The sequence below is a fragment of the Capricornis sumatraensis genome, chromosome 8 (assembly GCF_032405125.1).
Source record: "Capricornis sumatraensis isolate serow.1 chromosome 8, serow.2, whole genome shotgun sequence".
NCBI classification, from domain to species: Eukaryota; Metazoa; Chordata; class Mammalia; order Artiodactyla; family Bovidae; genus Capricornis; species Capricornis sumatraensis.
In genome coordinates, this window is record NC_091076.1 from 25,116,426 (window position 1) to 25,136,515 (window position 20,090).

Here is a 20,090-nt window from a genome sequence, read left to right on the forward strand (position 1 = left end):
ATTATATTTTTAAAAATTAATGGCATCTATCATTTAAAAGAATTTTAAATGCGTCTTTGTCTCCACTCTCGGAAAACACTCTTAGTTTTTATGCTAAATCGAGTGATCACAACCCAAGAACTCAGCAGTTTTGCACTTTAAACATTTACTCCACGATTTATTTCCTTCCAACGAATTCATGATTAAATTTTAAACCCACACGCCTATTCAGCAAGGAATCAGAGAACAGAGGGTAAAATGACTCTTTTTCTTTCTTCTTTTAAGCTTTAATTTGGAAGTGCTCTCTGGTGGGTCTTCAAAACTCATCACTGAGCTTCTGCCTCCCGTTCCCCCCACACCATCCACCTAGCACTCGGGTTCCCCAGGGCAGTGGATAGGAGTGTGGGCCAAGGACAGAGGCAAACGGCAGCTGACTTGTCCATCCTAGCTAGTTTGTCCCTTGGCCCCGGAAGGTAGGAATTGGTATCTGTTGTCCTAGAAGAGCCCAGAGTCCTGATGTCTCTGAATGTTCACAAGTAAGAAGAAAAATACTCACTGACGTGTGTGCTAAACACTGCTGGTCTGAGACCACCAGGTCCCCCCAGATCAACAGGGAAGCAGATGTTTGGGAGGTGCCTTACAGGATACTGATAATTTTTCACCCAGATTCTGACCCTGGACTGACTCCCCGCCTCCTTCCTTCCCACCTGGTCTCCATCTCCCTCTCTGTTAAACGATCCCTTCCCTTTAGCAGTGGCTGTTTCTACTCTCCTCCCTGCAGAGTTCTTTCTGCAGCCAGAGCTGTGTTTCCCCCTGTGTGAAGGAGTGAGGTTTGTGTTGTTTAGTCACTAAGTTGTGTCCGACTCTTGTAACCCCATGGACTGTAGCCTGCCAGGCTTCTCTGTGCATGGGATTTTCCAGGCAAGAATACTGAGATGGATTGCCATTTCCTTCTCCAGGGGATCTTCCTGACCCAGGGATCGATCCCATGTCTCCTGCATTAGCGGGTGGATTCTTTACCACTGAGCCACTTGGGAAGCCCTTGAAGAAATGATGAGAAGACTATTAAGAGTGTGTGTGTGTCCTCCTCTCCCTCTGCACAAACCACTCTGCATCCCCCGGCTCTTGCCACCCACCCCCCACATACCCAGAGGTGCTTGAAAACCCCTTGACACCGTGGGAAAAGCTGGGTATGAGACATAGGCCTGGGCTGGAAGCTTTACAGTGCCACTTCCTACCTGTAACACTGAATGTATTATTAAATCTTTCCAGGCTTCAGTCTCCCCATCTGTAAAATGGGATCAGCAGTACCCGTTGGTTAATATCTGTCTGTGGTCAGCAGAGAGCAGGTGCATCAGGCCACAGTGACATTTTCTCTATGGTATTCGGCCTTTGGGTGAAGACATTGGGTCTCCAAAAAGAACCTTTTAAAAAGGCAAAAGGGTTATCTCAGAGAGATGCCATAATTACCCAGGTATGGATTGCTCGCTCAATAAACACGACAGGACCACTGGAATAAAGGAGAAGCGTGGCCTTGGGGAATGGAATGGGATATGCTGTTTGGCGCTGGGTACAAAGGAACAAATCCCAGGAAAGAGCTACAAGGTGCCTGGTGGGGTGAGCAGAGGAACACATTTTGCCAACTTCTGGCTGTCAGCCCAAGCCGGCTTGGCCCCTGTGTTCTTGCTTTGTGGCTCAGGGAAGCTGGGCGCCCTGGCAGCCTGCTGGACTTAGGGGAGGGCACAATTTGGACTCATCCAATTTGAATCTGAGCGTGGTCACCCACTGGCTAGGTGAGCTGGGACAGGTGACTATTTCTCTGATCCTCGATTTCCTCATCTGCTAAATAAGGGGCTTATCTAACAGGTGTGGGACGATCCTGTGGCGAAAAGGGTGAAAGCATTGTTTTCGGCAAGAGGAACAGGAAAGACAGAGACAGCCTACCACTTGCCTTAAGTCACAGAGCAGATAGAATCAGGGCCGCAGGTCTCTCTTCTCCAGGCTGGCCTGCTCAGATGCTTCCTGATACCTCTCCAGGCAGCCCCTGGAGTTAGCCATTCCCTCAGGACGGGCTCATGGTAGTTCAGTTCAGTTCAGTCGCTCAGTCATGTCTGACTCTTTGCGACCCCACGGACTGCAGCACGCCAGGCTTCCCTGTCCGTCATCAACTCCCAGACCTTGCTTAAACTCATGTCCATCACATTGGTGATGCAGTCCAACCATCTCATCCTCTGTCATCCCCTTCTCCTTCTGCCTTCAATCTTTCCCAGCATCAGGGTCTTCTCCAATGAGTCAGTTCTTCACATCAGGTGGCCAAAGGATTAGAGCTTCAGCATCAGTCCTTCCAGTGAGTATTCAGGACTGATTTCCTTTAGGATTGACAGGTTGGATCTCCTTGCAATCCAGGGGACTCTCAAGAGTCTTTTCCAACACCACAGTTCCAAAGCATCAATTTGGTGCTCAGCTTTCTTTATAGTCCAACTCTCACATCCATACATGACAACTGGAAAAACCATAGCCTTGACTAGATGGACCTTTGTTGGCAAAGTAATGTCTCTGCTTTTGAATATGCTATTTAGGTTGGTCATAGCTCTTCTTCTGATGAGCAAGCGTCTTTTGATTTCATGGCTGTGATCACCATCTGCAGTGATTTTGGAGCCCATGAAAATAAAGTCTGTCACTGTCTCTATTGTTTCCCCATCTATTTGCCATGAAGTAATGGGACCGGATGCCATGATCTTAGTTTTGTCACTTTGAATCTACTTCTCTTCACCCAACCTTGTTCTTCTTCTCTCTCTCTCTTTTTTGCAGTTATCAAAGCTTAGTTTTCTCTTGAAATTTTGTACTGTCACCACTGCCTTGTATAGGGTCTGGGCCTCACTAGCCAATCGCTCCATAGCCAAGAGAGTCTGGTTTGTTCTTGGCCTGTTAAACATACCCATAGAAGGAGCAGCATGGACTCATGACTATTTGGGGAAATTCATTGAAATCACCTCTTTGCCAATATGCTCCTGATTCTCTGTACCCTCTCTCATCTCTCTGGACCCAAACTTCTGTTTCATATACCAAATTCCATATCTTCCTCTGCTCCCCTGTTTGGGAGTAACTTCCACTGCCTCCTAGGGATTTTGTTTCTGATGTTGTAGATGGTTTTCAACTTTGTGAACTCATTTGATCACTGTTTCCCAGTGCCAGGTGGAGGCTTATTTGGATGGGGGCAGTAGAGGAGATGGAGGTCCTGTCTTGACCTTGACAGAGTATGTGGCTCACCTACGATGGCTGCCTCCTGCTGGTGCGCAGGTTCTTTCTCTGCTTACTTACTCATTCATCTCATAGACGGTTTTGGGTATCTACTCTGAGCCACGCATGGTGGACTAGAAATATTAATACCATGCACAAGACAGATCTGCCCCCACAGAGCTGATTGTCTAGAGACAAGTAACAAGGCATCAACAATACTGTTGAACAGGGCTGTGCTGTGAGAGGCTGGGGAGGAGCACTAAATTCCAACTGAATGGTGGTCAGGGAAGACTTCCTGGAGGAAGCCAATCTCATCTGAGATATGAAGGGTGACTAGGAGTTAACCAGTTAAAGGAGCGCAGAAAAGAGTATTGCCAGATAGCACATGGTGTGTGCAAAGGCCTGCAGGCATCTGAATGAATGAAGGATGGCAAGAATGTGGAATAGGGTGAAGGGGGTTGAGGTATGTGCAGAACGTGGAAGGGTTTGCAGGTGTGCTAGGGAGTTTGGACTTTCTCCTGTGGACAATGGGGAGCCAAACGATGTTTGTAAACATGAGGTCTGGGGAGAGTGCTGTGCTGCTGTGTGAAGGACAGAGCTAGCCACCAAGACTGTGGTGCTGACAGGTGACTTTAGCCCTTGGAACGTGTGCTCTTTAGAGAACTCCACCCACCCACAGCCACCCCACATGCTCCCTTTCCCAGCTTGCCCCTTGAAATCTCCAGCCTCTCTTCCCTTCCACGCTTGGCGTGCAGTATGTCCAGGCTTTATCCAATCAGCACTGGCTGGCTGAGTGCCTCGCTCGTTCCGGCTGGGGCCCGATAATGCATGTCCTCCTTTGTTTCATTGTGCAAATATGTGTCTGCGATGTGGTTGGGACTGATAAGTAAAGAAAATTGTGTAGCTTAACAGCAGACATTTCATGACCTCAGGAGTCTCCCAAGATGCATGCTCCCAGCAAATTGTCGGCAAGCCCATTTATCACGGCGCTGACCTGGGACTCTGTGTGCATTTCCCTATGAAAATGGCCCGGCGCCGTCAGTTCCCATCTGCCCCAACGCCACCATAATGAAGCAAGCTTTAACTAACCCTGGTACCCACTGAGCGGTCCCATCACAAATGGCTTTCAGGATGCAGACACCTGCATGTGGAATGCATCATCTTCCTAGTGGTGGATTTGTGTGGAAATCCAATACACCCTTGAAGCTTTATTTATTTTCGGCTTAGGTAATTGGATACCATTAATTATTTATATTTTGTGTTGCAAGTGGGCAGGAAAAGGGCAGAAGAGGGGGAGGTTGGGAGAGGGACAGCCTACCAATTGCAATCCTGGCAAGCAGCTAAAATATTCTGAGCTGTGATTACATATGGGATGATTGTGTGCAGCCACTCCAAATAAATTTTGCTAGAAATGTTGTATGTGATTTCCCAGAAACTATTTGGTGACTCCTTCAGGCAAAAATGACATTTTATCAGTGTTTGTGAAGTCCTTGGTAGTCAGATTCCTGCTACCCCCAAACTCATCACACTACATAGCTGTGACTTTAATAAGAGCAAACTGCAAACTTTTACTGGGCATGTACTAAGCGGCAGGCATGGTGTTCAAATGTTACAAATGCTACAGGCATTTGAACCTCACAACAACCCCATGAACTATCCGTTCAATTATTATCCCTGTTTTACAGATAAAGGAACTGAGGTTAAAAAGATGATCTTGCCCAAGGTCACAGCTAGTGAATGACAGAGCCAGGATTTGAATCTGGGCCTGGCTGACTTAGACTCCGGAGCCCCTTTTTTTCAGAGGATATGAATACTTTAAACTGAACACAGGTGCCCCCCCACCCCACCCCAGAGTCCGTGAGTCCCACTGGGGTCTTAAGCTGCCTGATAGGATCAAGAAGGAGAAGCGGATAGAGCCCTGCTTTCATACTTGGCTTTCTTTATGAGTTGTGAAGCTAAAGGTTACTCTGTTAATTAAAAGGGGAGAAAAGGGGGCTGTTGGAGGATCAGTGGCAAAGTGACTCCAATTAAACCTTTAATGAGTATATTAAGCCATGTAAATCACACGCCTTTTTTTCCCCTTTGGGAACGTCAGCTTCCCTTGGCGAGCAAATCATTGGCCTGCCCTGTGTCGGCTGGGGTCTCTGGGAAGCTAGAGAGATGGTGGGTTTATTCTGCAAGTACAAAAGCTGAATGATGCTAGAGGGTTTAAAAAAGAGAAAGTAAAGAAGGATCCCCTCTTTAATCACTAGTGTTTTACTAAATGTGGCTTCCAGAGTTAACAAATCATGGGGACAAATTTAGGCATTGCTTTTCCTGATCTTTCATTATGTGTGTTTTAGTTGCTCAGTTGTGTCCAGCTCTTTGCAACCCTATGGACTGTAGCCTGCCAGGCCCCTCCGTCCATGGGATTCTCCAGGCAAGAATACTGGAGTGGGTTACCATTCCTTTCTCCAGGGGAATTTCCTGACCCAGGGATCGAACCCAGGTCTCCTGCAATGCAGGCAGATTCTTTACCACCTGAGCTAAATGTGACTTCCAGATTTAACAAAGCTTGGAGACTAATTTAGGCATTGCTTTTCCTGATCTTTGATTACCAGATCTTGATTTTCTTTGAAACTTCGAATCTCTCCCAGTCACCTGCTGAGCTCTCAGCTTCATTCTTGGGTGGTGGGTGGGATCTTGAAATGCTCCCCGGTCTTCTTATCACTTAGGTAAATAGCCCTGGACTGCCTAGAGGGACCTTGGCAAGGTTGAAAAGGGAAGTGATCCAGTGCTATGGTCTCCCCTTTCAGTGGAATGGTGGAAGCCATGAGCCATGTGAGTCTAGGACTCATTCACTCAGCAGATCTTTACAGAGCTTCAGGGCTCATGCTCCAAGATTTACCTTTGCTATTTAACTTAGTTTTCTCAAAAACCCTTGGAGGTGGACTTATTATTGCTCTCCCATTCTAAAGATGAAGAAACTGAGACTCAGGGTAGTTACTTACTCAAAGTCAAACAGATACTCTTACAGAGCTAGGATTTGAACCCAAGTCTTGTTGACTCCAAAGTTTGGGATCCTATTCAACCCCAGATGGAGGGAAATGACTGAATGTTCTGGGCTGAGCCAAGGGCTCAGGATTCAGGGGGAAGGGGCCAGACCAGGGACTAGGAGCTTCTCTGGGAGGCTGCCTAGAGCTGCTGGGCACAAGAGACTGGACCCTGCAGAGAGAGTCCAGGGTGTCCACAGACCTCTGTGCACCAGCATCCTCTGGGGGGTGTTCCCCCACCTCCCGACCCAGCTCTGGTCCAGTGGGTGCAGACAGAAGGGAGACCTTTCTGGCGGCTGGGACCTTCCCAAGACCCACACAACAGTTGTGGGCAGCCTTGGCTGGATTATAAAGGCGACACATGGTTTGTTTCAGGCAACTCCTGCCCCACATCGGGGCCCTTCTTTTCAGCCATTCACATGGAACCTCATTCTAATCCCTGCCTGATTCATATTTTCAACACATACTTCAGTAATGTTAAGTGTGCCAGGCACTATTCTAAGCACTTTATACACACTGATTCACTTAATCTCCATAACAACTCTTCTAAGTAGATCTTATTATCCTATTTTACTAATAAGGACATAGGCAGGGAAAGGTTAAGTAACTTGCCCAAGGCCACACAGAATGTGGCTAAGCTGGGATTTCCTAGGCCAAGAGGGGCTTCCCTCATAGCTCAGTTGGTAAAGAATCTGCCTGCAATGCAGGAGACCTCAGTTCAATTCCTGGGTCAGGAAGATCCCCTGGAGAAAGGATAGGCTACCCACTCCAGTATTCTGGCCTGGAGAATCCCATGGACTAACTCCATGGTCTCAAAGAGTCAGACACGACTGAGTGACTTTCACTTTCAAGCTGGGATTTAAACCCAGAGAATTTGGCTCCAGCATCTATACTCCTGACTACTACCTTGTGCTGATGGTTCTGATAGCTCCCTAAAGGGATATTTTTATTTCAAAGAGGGAGGGAAAAAAAACACTTTCAAACATAAATAATGAAGGTGTGGGCCTCCCCTGTGGCTCAGCGGTAAAGAATCTGCCTGCAATGCAGGAGATGTAGGAGATGTAGGTTGGATCCTTGGCTCGGGAAGATCCCCTGGAGGAGGGCATGGCCACCCACTCCAGTATCCTTGCCTGGAGCATCTCATGGACAGACGAGCCTGGTGGGCTACAGTCAATAGGGTTGCACAGAGTCGGACGTGATTGAACTGACTGAGCACGCAGATGGTGAAGGTGTAGTGGATGGAAAGCCAAGCAGGCTGGCTGATTTGGGGGTGGGGCAGGGCTTCGTGTGCCATTCTTCACATCATGCTTCCGATGGGAAGAGGAGACCAGACTTCACTTTGGGTCAGGATTCCTTGACACAAGAAGGGCTCCTTCCTTTCATTAATCATTAAACAGATATTTCCTGATCACCTGATCACCTAGTTTATGCTGGCCACCTAGTATATGCTGTACTTGGGAAGTAAAAATTTAAATGAAAAAACCCTTTACTTAGGAATGTTGGGGTGTATAGGGGACCGAGAAAGAGTGTGTAGTAAGGGTTTGGGTGGAGAGTCAAGAGAGCGTCTGGATAAGAGAACAGGATTTGGAGCCCTTCTTACCTGGGTTCAAGCTGGCTCCACCACATGCCAGCTGAGCCTCAGTTTCCTTATCTGTAAAGTGGGAATAATATTATATTATGTAGCTCTCAGTTCTCTTTTAAACCTGGCCCATCTCTCAGTAAATGAGAGCTGAGATGCTGCTTCTGCTATGCCAAATAGAGACGAACACTGATGGAACATTATGGTTTTCCAAAGACCCTGACGGAGTAGAAGGCCAGATTTCTAGATAAGAATTAGTATTCTTAGGAGGCATGGCCAAGGGTGAGCTGAGATGCCTTGGCACCAGCAAACTCCATTTAATAATTGTCCTGCTGTGCTGCTGCTGCTAAGTCGCTTCAGTCGTGTCTGACTCTGCACGACCCCATAGACGGCAGCCCACCAGGCTCCACCGTCCCTGGGATTCTCCAGGCAAGAACACTGGAGTGGGTTGCCATTTCCTTCTCCAATGCATGAAAGTGAAAAGTGAAAGTGAAGTCACTCAGTCGTGTCCGACTCTTTGAGACCCCATGGACTGCAGCCTTCCAAGCGCCTCCATCCATGGGATTTTCCAGGCAAGAGTACTGGAGTGGGGTGCCATTGCCTTCTCCAATAATTGTCCTAGGCAGCCAGAAATGTCCTGTTGGCCAGTCATAAATTCCCCCTACGTTGCTGAGGCGACCACCCATCCAAAGAGGGCCTGGCTGTCTTCCTTGTCATCCAGTTTTCAGAGTGCTAACTGTTACTGAGAGTTGTTGGTCTTTTGCATCAAACTGTTCTTTAGAAATACAGGTCCTCTGTCATTTGACCAGGCGCCCTTTATTACCTAACTGACCTTTATTCATTCCCCCAGACCCGGAGGTGATGTCTCCCTGATGGAGGAGCCTTCCCTACCTGACTTGAGTGAGTCGTGCACAGCACACTGTCCCTACAGCTCTGCTGGAGTGCTGTAATTATCAGCACATACATGTAACCCTAAGAAGACTATGGGAACATGTGATCCAGCTTGGGCGCATTAGTGTATCCAAGGACTAAGAATCAAAATGAAAAATTTAAAGTAATGATATTCAAATGAAAAATGAACTAAAGTCCATGTTATGGAGACACCAAAGATGCTCATCCTAACCTACTATGCTCCCTGGCAAAACTCCCTTTTCCCTCTTCTCCAATTTCCTTACACCCTACAGTTCCTCTCAATCTATCTCTCTTCCCCTAAGCCCAGATCTCACTACACGTAATGTGAAAGAGTCTTCTCTCTGTTTCTTCCCTCCATATCTTCTCTATTCCTTTCATTTGGCTATAGACTTAGTCCCTCTCCTAACAAGTGTGAAACTTTTCTCCTTAAGAGAGGGAAGTGAAAACCAAAAGGCAATACAGAATTCTCCTTAGGAGGTGGAGGCAAATATAAACCCTCAAACACTTAAAAGTCAACACATTTTTACCCATCACTCACAGTCTTCCCTCTTGATTGTGAGACCGTCTAGATTGAATATGGACTGAGAGATTTATGCCTGCAGCCACTGTTTCCAGAGGTAAGAGGGGAGGAAGAAGGTCAGGCAGGCAAAAATATTTGTTTGCTTTTGAGCCTCTATTCTCAAGGCTTTCCTTGAGTTCCAGGATCAATTTTTTTGGTGGTGAAGGGACACAAGGACGTGTGCACAGAACAACTTGGCATGAGGTCCTCCTTCGGTCAGTCTGAAACACAGGGAAGCCTGTGTTGGTGGTGCCAGAGGGGGCATCTCTGCACCTACCAATTGCTGTCCTGTCTCCATTCTCCATCTTTGTCTGCCCAAACAGCACAGTAGGGCTCAACCTCGATGTTGGCAGAATCACCTGGAGGGCTTGCTTGGGCCCTTGACAGAAATGATTCATTGAGGCTGAGTGAGCTTTATGGACTATGTCAAAGCCTTTGACTGTGTGTATCACAGCAAACTGTGGAAAATTCTTAAGATGGAAAAACCAGATCACCTGACTTGCCTCATGAGAAATCTGTATGTAGGTCAAGAAGCAACAGTTAGAACTGGACATGGAACAACAGACTGGTTCCAAATTGGGAAAGGAGTACGTCAAGGCTGTATATTGTCACCCTGCTTATTTAACTTGTATGCAGAGCACATCATGAGAAACGCTGGGCTGGATGAAGCACAAGCTGGAATCAAGATTGCCAGGAGAAATATCAATAACCTCAGATATGCAGATGATACCACGATTATGGCAGAAAGAGAACTGAAGAGCCTCTTGATGAAAGTGAAAGAGGAGAGTGAAAAATTTGGCTAAGAACTCAACATTTAGAAAACTAAGATCATGGCATCTAGTCTCGTCACTTCATGGCAAATAGATGGGGAAACAGTGGAAACACTGACAGAGTTTACTTTTTTGGGTTCCAAAATCACTGCAGATGGTGACCACAGCCATGAAATTAAAAGATGCTTGCTCCTTGGAAGAAAAGTCATGACCAACCTAGACAGCATATTAGAAAACAGAGACTTTATTTTACCAACAAAGATCCATTTAGTCAAAGCTATGGTTTTTCCAGTAGTCATGTATGGATGTGAGAGTTGGACTGTAAAGAAAGCTTAGTGCCGAAGAATTGATGCTTTTGAACTGTGGTGTTAAAGACTCCTGAGAGTCCCTTGCACAGCAAGGAGATCCAGCTAGTCAATCCTAAAGGAACAGCCCTGAATATTCGTTGGAAGGACTGATGCTGAAGCTGAAACTCCAATACTTTGGCCACCTGAAGAACTGACTCATTGGAAAAGACCCTGATGCTGGGAAAGATTGAAGGCAGGAGGAGAAGTGGACAACAGAGGATGAGATGGTTGGATAGCATCACTGACTCAATGGATATGAATTTGAGTAAACTCTGGGAGTTGGTGATGGACAGGGAAGCCTAGTGTGCTGCAGCCCATGGGGTCGCAAAGAGTCAGACACAACTGAGCGACTGAACTGAACCGAGGCCTGAGAATCTGAACTTTAATAAGTTCCCAGGTGGTGCTGCTGCTGCTGTTGCTCTGGGATCTGTACTTTGAAAACCACTGCATTAGTAGAAAAAGGACTCGCTTCTGGACCAGACTGTCATCTAACTTGAACCTGTGAAGGAATTGAAAGCCACTGGGTTATGGAACATCTAAAGGACTTTCTGCTACTCAGAATACATTTTCTCCCCACATGCCATCAATTCCATTTCCTTCCCTTTCCCATAAGTATTTAGGGTTTTTCTCCTTCATTATAAGACCCCAGAGACATGGAGGACTGGGAGCTGTTTTGTGTGTGTGGCTAGGGTGTTTTTCATCTGTCTCTTATAAATCTCTTTTGGCTTTCCCCTTTCTCATTGTGTCCTATTTATTATTTATTAAGAGGCTCTTAGCTCAATCCCAAGGTACCCAGAGAATGTACTTAGGGATAAAGAATGGGGAGAGGGTATGTTCCTTTCTATTTGGATGAGAAGGTGACCAGAGATGGGAATTCATTTAGAGCACGTGTGCATGCTTAGTCCTCAGTCATGTCTGACTGTTTGCGACCCTGTGGACTGTAGCCTACCAGGCTCCTCTGTCCATGGCAGGAATTCTGGATTCTCCAGGCAAGAATACTGGAGTGGGTTGCCATTTTCTTCTCCAGGGGATCCTCCCGACCCAGGCATCAAACCTGGGTCTCTTGCATTGCAGGCAGATTCTTTACTGTCTGAGCCACCAGGGAAGCTATAATAAATTCTATTAGGTTGGTACAAAAGTAATTGCACTTTTGGACTGTGAATTTTAAATCATTATAGCTAGGCTCAAACACATCTTTATTAATCAAAATAGGAGCTGTTACAACCAACATATTTTTGACAGTGGCAGCCAGGTATGCTTATTTCATTTTTTGGTTCAACATCTATGAGACAGGATGGACAGATATTATACCATGAATGTAAAGATGAAGACCCCGAGGCTCAGAGATGTGAAGTCACCTGCCCAAGGACAAACAGACTAGAGTTTGGAAAGAAACCCAGGTGTCTCTTTTAAAACCTTCTCTGACCTTCTAACGGGAAGTTCAGTCCTTGCGATGAATCAGTCAGTCTACCTCTCCATCCACCAATGTTTATCAAGAGTCTCCTGTCTGGGAGGCTGCCTGTTAGGAACTGAGGTTCCTCAGTAGTGAAAGTCTAAATATGCCTGCTCTAAGGGAGTCTACTGCCAGGGTCCTGCCCCGGTGGATCCAAGGTAATTCAAAGGGGAGACGGCGTGGCGTCTTAGAAAGAATTATTTAATTAGAAATATAAGAGAGATTAGGGAAAAATAGTATAGTAGGAAAATTCAGTGGAGAAAAGAGGCTGAATAACTTGGTTTACATGGAGAACTAATAAAACCTCAGGACAAGAGATTTGCACCATCTACGTTAGGCCACCGGCGCCCATTTGAATAGCGGAGGGTGCCCCGCCTCAGGCTCCCTCTCTCATGGATCTTAGAAGCCGGGGCAAGTAAGTAGACATGGCGAGCCTCCACACCCCAGATGGGAATTCAGCCAGAAAACAATAAGAAAAGCAGACACGGGGGAAACCAGTCTTTCCAATGACTGGCCCATCCTCTATTGTCTGGAAAGGCCTTATATACTTTTGATTTTACATAGAGATCAATGGATAATACAAAATTATGCAGCGTCAGCAGCCCTGACTCTTATCGAGACCAGGCTTTCTCTCTGCATACTTAGTTGTATACACAAGTCTTGGGTGATTTACATTATCTTCTGACCAGAAGGCCAATTAACATTTTACGGCCCTTTTCTGATAAGGGTTTGTCCACCAGAAGACTTATTTGCCCTAATAGTGTTGTTCTTCCCAAAGTCTGGTGCCACTCTCAGAAAGCACTAAATAAAGTTACATTCTTACATAGCAAAGACACAACAATTTATAACAATGAAAGAAGTACAGTGATTTATAACAAAGAGAAAAGTAATTAACTCAAAAGTCTAGTGTTGCTAACATCAAAACTACTATATTCCTTTATCTATATCCCAATTACATTGATTAATATCCTTCAGGTGCCTAAAAGATAAAGAATATGGAGGCCTGGCAGCAGTCATTGACTCAACAGTGAAACCCGTCACCAATACAATTTTTAGCTTTTTATAAAAGGCTCTGTATCTCTAAGATGCTCTAAGCTTCGTGCCTCTCGCGGTTGGGGGCTGTAAACAATTCACAAGCTGCAAAAGTCTGGGCAGACCGGTTAGGTAAGTTAGAAAGCCATCAAAGGGGTTTAAACCGAGACCTTCTTTTTATATGCAGGAGACTGTTAACTGAAGCCCTGAGTTAACTTTTTCCAGAGAATGTCAGGAGAGTCGAAAGCACAGTGCAATAAAGCAGGCAGACTCTGGTTTTAGGGGGGTAGATATGCAGGAAAAGCCAGGGGGAACCCCTGAAGCCAGATCACGCCTTTGCGTTTTGTCGGGCTTCCTTCCTCATGACCTTTGCCATGGGCAGGATTCCTGACGCTGGCTCCCGTCAGTCTACAGTCTAGGAGGAAGGCTGAACAGGGAGAGAAGAATCAGTGGGTTGAAAGTGAAAGTCACTCAGTCGTATCCAACTCTTTGGGACCCCATGGACTGTACAGTCCATGGAATTCTCCAGACCAGAATAAGGAGTGAATAGCCTTTCCCTTCTCCAGGCGATCTTCCCAACCCAGGGATCAAACCCAGTTCTCCCACATTCCAGGCAGATTCTTTACCAGCTGAGCCACCAGGGAAGCCCAACAATGGGTTGAGCATCCCCCAAAGGAAATGTACCGGTGCTGGGGCCTTAACAGCAGAGGAGTCCCTCACTGTGGGCTCAGACCAGTGTTCACTGAAGACTGAAGCTGGAACTCTTATTCTAGGATGAAATGGGGTGACTTAGGAGATAAAGCACAGGGAAAAGGCATATTCCAAGATGAGACCAGCATGTGTAAAGGTCTGCTTCTAGGGAAGAGTAAGAGTATATTTAGGGAAAGACTCGTGCATTTGGAACAAAATAAGTCCAGAGAAGGAACTGAGATGAGGCTGAAAAGGGAGGTAGCAAGCAGCCAGATCCTGGAGGGGCTTACAGGTCAACAGAAGGAGCATTTCTCTAAGCACCATTGAAAGCCTTTGGAGGGCAAGGTGATCATTTGCATCTGTTATGTGGCTGGAGGGTCTGAGTAGAGGGAGGGAGACCAGTTAGGAGGGCTGGTGTGGAGTCCAGGTTGGAGGATGATAATGGGCTGGCCTAGGTGGTGGCAATAAGGAGTGAGAGCAGGGGATAGATTCCAGAGCTAGAGGGATTGTACAACTTGGTACTTAATGGTGGTTGGGAGGTAAGGGAGGGGGAGGAGGTAAGGGTAACACTCAGCCACTGAGTGCACATAATAGGAGCTCAGAGAGTATTTATGGACCTGAACACATCTGTGGGCAGGCACATGCCTGGAATGCTGGGAGCTGAGCCCTGGAGGTCTGGGGATCAGTATTACTGGGGGTGGGGAGCAGTGGCACTGCTTTGGGGTTTGAAGTGTCTTGCACGTCTTTCACGGCTCCTGCCTGCAAGCCACCCACCTCCTCTGAACTATATTCTGCTCATCTTTGTTGTTCAAATGCTGACAATTATTTGCTTTTTATAAAACATGCAGGTTTCCTGCTATCTTTAGAGAAAAACTGCAGATGAGCCTCATTAAAAACACAGTAGCATTCCATCATTAGCCAATTAGAATACTTGGGAGATGAGTCTGATATGGAAGGATCTCATGAATCAGATTCTCTGGGGAACTTTGGCAGAACTTGTTGCCCAGCTGTTTGCATCCATCAGCATGATTGAGAAAGGAAGCTGGTGTGACAATCAACCTGCTTTTTCTCTTTGCACTTTGGTTGATATGCTAAAGGGAAGATGGTAGGCAAAGCTCCAAGACGTGGTCTTATTCTTAGTCCAATGAGGAGAAATAAGGAAGGAGAGAAATATATACTTCAAATTCTTTCCCAGAATTCTCAGGGATTAACAGTTTATTTGTCAAATGTGTCTTACCAATACTGTGTACTGGGCTTAGCAATAGATGATCTGGAAATGACAGAGTTGAGATGAGGCCTTTGCCTTCTAGTAACTCAGAGTATTAGAGAGGTGTGGATAGAATAAGACACTTGCCTAGATGGAGAGTTTCTTCAGAGCAGGGATTGTTCCTGATTTGTTTCTGTAACCCCAGAAGCTGGCATGGGGACTGATACAGTAGGTGTTTAATAAATGCTCAGTGAATAAAAGGATGGGAGGATGGTTGAATGGATGGATAGATAAATGGCTTATTGGTTGGATGCATGAATGAATGGATGGTTGGCTGCTCTTTAGGTGTAGAAGTCCTGAATAATAAAATGTGTCTGTTGAGCACATTTTTGTCATTTCAATGGCCAAGCTGTAACCTCTGTTCACTTCTAGTCTTGCTGAGTCTCTGTCATCTCCAACAGCTGAGTATTCACAAAGATTCTGCTTCATTTGGCATTTGAGTCACCAGCTGAGCTTGGCTCAGTTTCCTTTTAAGACTGAGCAAGTCTCTTCCACTTGTTTAAATTCTTAGTGAGTAAACCAGTCATATACTCAGAAATGAATTTTCTGCCATATTTAAACTGTAAGAAACATCAGATATCATGCAGTTCAATACCTTCTTAAAAATGGGGAGCAAATTATAAGTCAGTATAAATCAGTATAAATGGGGAATCAGTATAAGTTCAGTGAAAGGATGTTGGACTGGGATTGGAATTTTGTCCCTGGTCCTTGCTTGGCAATTTGCGTAAGCTCTGGAGAATAATTTCTTCCTGCCTGCCTTTATCAATTCATCCTGAGAGTCAGATGAATGAACAAGGGCTTTAGGGGGAACTTGGTAAAGTCCAGTATCAGTTCTGTCCTAGTGGCACCAAGTTAGCTGCTGGAGAGCCAGCATTAGAGCGAGGTCTTCTGAGTCAGGGCCTAAGCAATGTCTGCTATACCACATTGCTTCTTAGAAACAACACACGCCTATGGGCTTGCTGTGCTGTTTGGACAAAACCAAAGTATGGTTTGGGGATAAAACCATCAGAATGGCTGAAATTAAAAGGATTTTTAACAGTATCACTGGTTGACAAGGATGGGGAGCAAGTAAAACTCTCACACATTGCTGGTGAGAGTAGATATTGGTGTAACTGCTCTGGAAAACTGTCAGTATCCACTCATCTTGAACATGTACATTTACTGTGACTGAACTCTTTCCTCCCTAGGTATGTACCCAAGAGAAATGAAGACAAAAGTTATGTGCTGGAATGTTCATAGCAGCGTTATTCATAACGGCCCCAAACCGAGCCCTACCCAAATACCCATTAGGAGTAGATGAACAAATTTTAGTATATTTATACAACAGACTGTTATATACCAATGAGAGTGAACAAACTGAAGCTATATATAATAATATGGATGAACCTTGCACAGATAATGTTGAACCAAAGAAGCCAGACATAAGATGACATAGGTATGTTTTTATTTATATAAAGTTCACAATAGGTAAAACCAACCTCTGATATTAGGAACTAGGGTAGTGTCCACCCTTGGGACAAGATACCAACTAGAAGGGAGCATTAGAAGGCTTTTAGGATGAAGCTGACGTTATATTTCTTTGTCTGGGTACTGAGTGCATAGGTGTATTCAGTTACTGACAATTTATTGAGCTCTGCATTTGTGATTTGTGTATTTTTCTGTATTATGTTGTGCTTCAGTGAAAAGCTAACAAGCAAAACAAAACAAACTTAAGGATGAGCTCCACTGTATGTGGCAGGATGGTTGCCCCTCCTCCCCCGACCATGAAGAGACCCCTGAAGATGCTGTTGCCCTAAAGGCCTTGGCCAGCTGCTCTCCCTAGCCTCACACCATGGGAAGCAGGGCTTGGGTTTGATGTGTGGCTGCTGGTGGAAGGGTTCACCACCCAGTGGGACTCTGCCCTTTCCTGCTCTCCACCTCTTCGGGCTCACCAGTCTCCTGCCCCAGGCAGTCCAGCTGGAAACCATGCTTGGGTTCCCAGAGATCAACTTCCACCTCCTTTGCCTGACTGCTGTGGTCCAGTTTCGCATCACATAGCTGCCTCTTGCCAGTCCAGCATCCGCCGTGGGGGACTAGACCCCACAGCTGCAAACGACACAGGTCCAGTATACACACACCACTCCATGCGTGGGGAATGGGGCAAAGGCTCACAGAGCGAGGCCGAAGAGAAGCTTGGAAGTCCTTGAGCATGCCCAAACAAAGACTCTCTTGCCTCTGATGGGATGCTCCTAGGTGTCACCTAGATGGACAGTTTATAACTTAATTCTCAATGTATTTTGTTGTGTATCAGGAAATGATATAATCAAAGCATTGGTCTCTTGATTTCATGGATATTATTGCTTAGAATGATGTTGAGTTAAAAAAAAGTCACTGATTTAAAGACAAACATTAAGTATTAGCACAGGTGATATACAGATATGGCAAAAATCATAGAAGTGGAAGTTTGGGAAACACTAATCTGGCTCCCTTGGGTCACAGTGAGCAAACGAAGACCTGAGACCAGGGGTAGGGAAGGAAGGAATAACCTAGTGATCTTCACTCCTAATGCTGATACAGTGCTTGAGAGCCCATCAGTGCCTTAAGAGACGGGTTTTCTTAAGAGGTACATTTGCCCGAGCATGGGAGGTTAAGATAATGACCATCGTCCATTACCAAGAGTGAAGGAGCAGAGTCCCTGATGGGGCAACAGTGAGAACGTAGGCTTCAAAGTCACATCCTGACAGAAATCACACCCTAACTCCCCAATTTTTCTTGCCGTGTGACACTGTACCAGTCGTTTAACCTCTCTGAGGTGCAGTTTCCTTAGCTGTCATGGAAAACTTTATATCTGTATTACTGGGTTGTTACAAGGTTTAAAAGAGATGATCCAGCCCCGAACTCAAGTTGGTTGGTTGCTGGTCCCTAGAGAGAGGAGAGGACTCACATAAAGGGGCACACGCAGACCTGGAACCTGGGACTCTTTGCTCTCAGTCCTGTTCTTTTTCCTCTGAGGAGCCATCCCTCATCCTCTTCTGCAAACCCTTGCTCTGGTGGCCCAGGGCCAGCTGGAAGAAGAGCGTGGGATGGTTTCCCACGATCTCTGCTGGGCTGGCCCAAGTTCCCATGCCCAGAGCACCTGGCTTCACGAATGAGCCTGGGGTTCAGTGAGCCGGGCCTGACCAGCCACATGGAGAGTGACTAGGGGCCACTGTGCTGGGAAGCAGTGCCCCTGGGAGGCCAACCCCAGCAGAGGGTGGCCACCCGCCCAGGACTCTAGAATGTGCCTGTGCTGGAGAGCGCTGTTCTGCCTCCAGCAGGAAACCATCCATGTGGCCTTCTGGGATGAAGTGCAAAGCAGAGGCTGGCCCCTTGGCATTTTATACGCTGGCTGTGGGGAACTACAGGTTTGGAGACCAGCCAGGTCCCTACAGCAGGAATTATGAAGAAGATTAAATAGGAAAGATCTGGCCTTGAAGGAATTACCCAGATAGTTATGTTGAGGAACGTCTGCCCTTATTCCTTTCCTCTCTCCCTCTCTCTTTTTTTTTCCTTTTTTTGGTAATTTTTTTTTCTAATTTATTAAATTAGAGGATAATTGCTTTACAATGTTGTGCTGGTTTCTGCTGTACAAAAATGTGAATCAGCTGTAAGTATACATATGTCCCCTCCCTTGTGAGGCTCTCTCCCTCCTTCTGCCTGCTCTTTTTCCCCTTCCCTCTCCCCTCCTGTCAGCCACTGACTCATTTATTCAAGAGGCACAGCAGCACATCAGGGACTTGGAGGCAGAAAGGTCTGAGTTGGAGCCCTGGCTTTCCCTTTTAAGATCAGGTTGATCTGTTTGAAATGGCCGCTGCAGTCAGTCTAAAATGGTTCAGAACTGTGGGTGAGATGCTTAACCCTTCTGAGCCTCTCTTTCCATATCTGGGGTTTCTCTTGTTTCACAGAGTTGTAATGCTGAAGTTATAATGCATGAAGGGTGTTTAGCTCAGTACCTGACAAATAGCAAATACTCATTTGCAGTTTTTGAAGGTGATTTCATGTAGTTGACCTATTGTTTGTGTAATGTCTGCAAGATTGCCATGCCGGATCTCTTGCTTGTCTCCTTAACTGGAGAACAGAGGCAGTATCCACCTTCCAGGATTCTTGTGTAGATTCAATGAACTAACGCGTGCGAGGGCTTCGTAGGTGGCACTAGTGGTAAAGGACTCACCTGTCAGGAGATTTAAGAGATACAGGTTCCATCCTTGGGTCAGGAAGATCCCCTGGAGAAGGGCATGGCAAGCCACTCCAGTATTCTTGCCTGGAGAATACCCATGGACGGAGGAGCCTGGCGGGCTACAGTCCATAGGGTCACAAAGGCATGTGTGCTCAGAGTCATGTCCAACTCTTTGTGACCGCATGGACTGTAGCCCGCCAGGCTCCTCCGTCCATGGGGATTCTCCAGGCAGGAATACTGGAATAGGTTGCCACGCCCTCCTCCAGGGGGTCTTCCTGGGCCAGGGATTGAACCCACCTCTCTTGCGTCTCCTGCATCGGCAGGCAGATTCTTTATCATCTGAGCTACTGGAAAAGCCCAAAGAGTCGGACGCAACTGAACCCAACTTAGCACAATGTGTACGAAGTGCTGGAGGCCAGCACCCAACAACTAGTGATGATTTTTTCCCATTCTTTCAGTCATTTGTTCTACACACATTTCCAGCTAAGATCTGTGTGCCAGGCTCTGGGAAAGGTGCTGGGAACACAGAGTTGAAGGTATATCTCTTTCCTTCAAGAGATAGACTTGTCCAGTAGACTCAACTGGCAAGAGGTTTGTGGATACTTTATGATGTAGGGAAACAAATGGAGCTGGGAGCTGCTGGACTGAAGTTTGGGGTTTTGTCTTCAGTGCGGGGAAGGGGGAGGGTGTATTCACTGAGCATCTGCTCTGTACCACGTGCAGCATTCACGTTATCTCACGTAGCTCTTGACAGAATTCTGTAAGATAGGTATTATGTAGTAATACCTATAAGGTAGTGAAGAACTGTGGCTCAGAGGTGGAAGTTGCTTGCTGATGTCTTCTAACTCCTGTGTTCATTATCTCTCTATTGGTTTGGCCAAAAAGGTTTGTTTGGGTTAAGAAAAGATGTTATAGAAAAACCCAAACTTTTTGGCCAACCCAGTGCTTCAGGTGGCTACATGCAGGGAGCAGAGTCAAAGGAGCAGAAGTGACTGGGACCTGAGAGGTAGGAGTCATCTTGACCTGGCCTGCCAT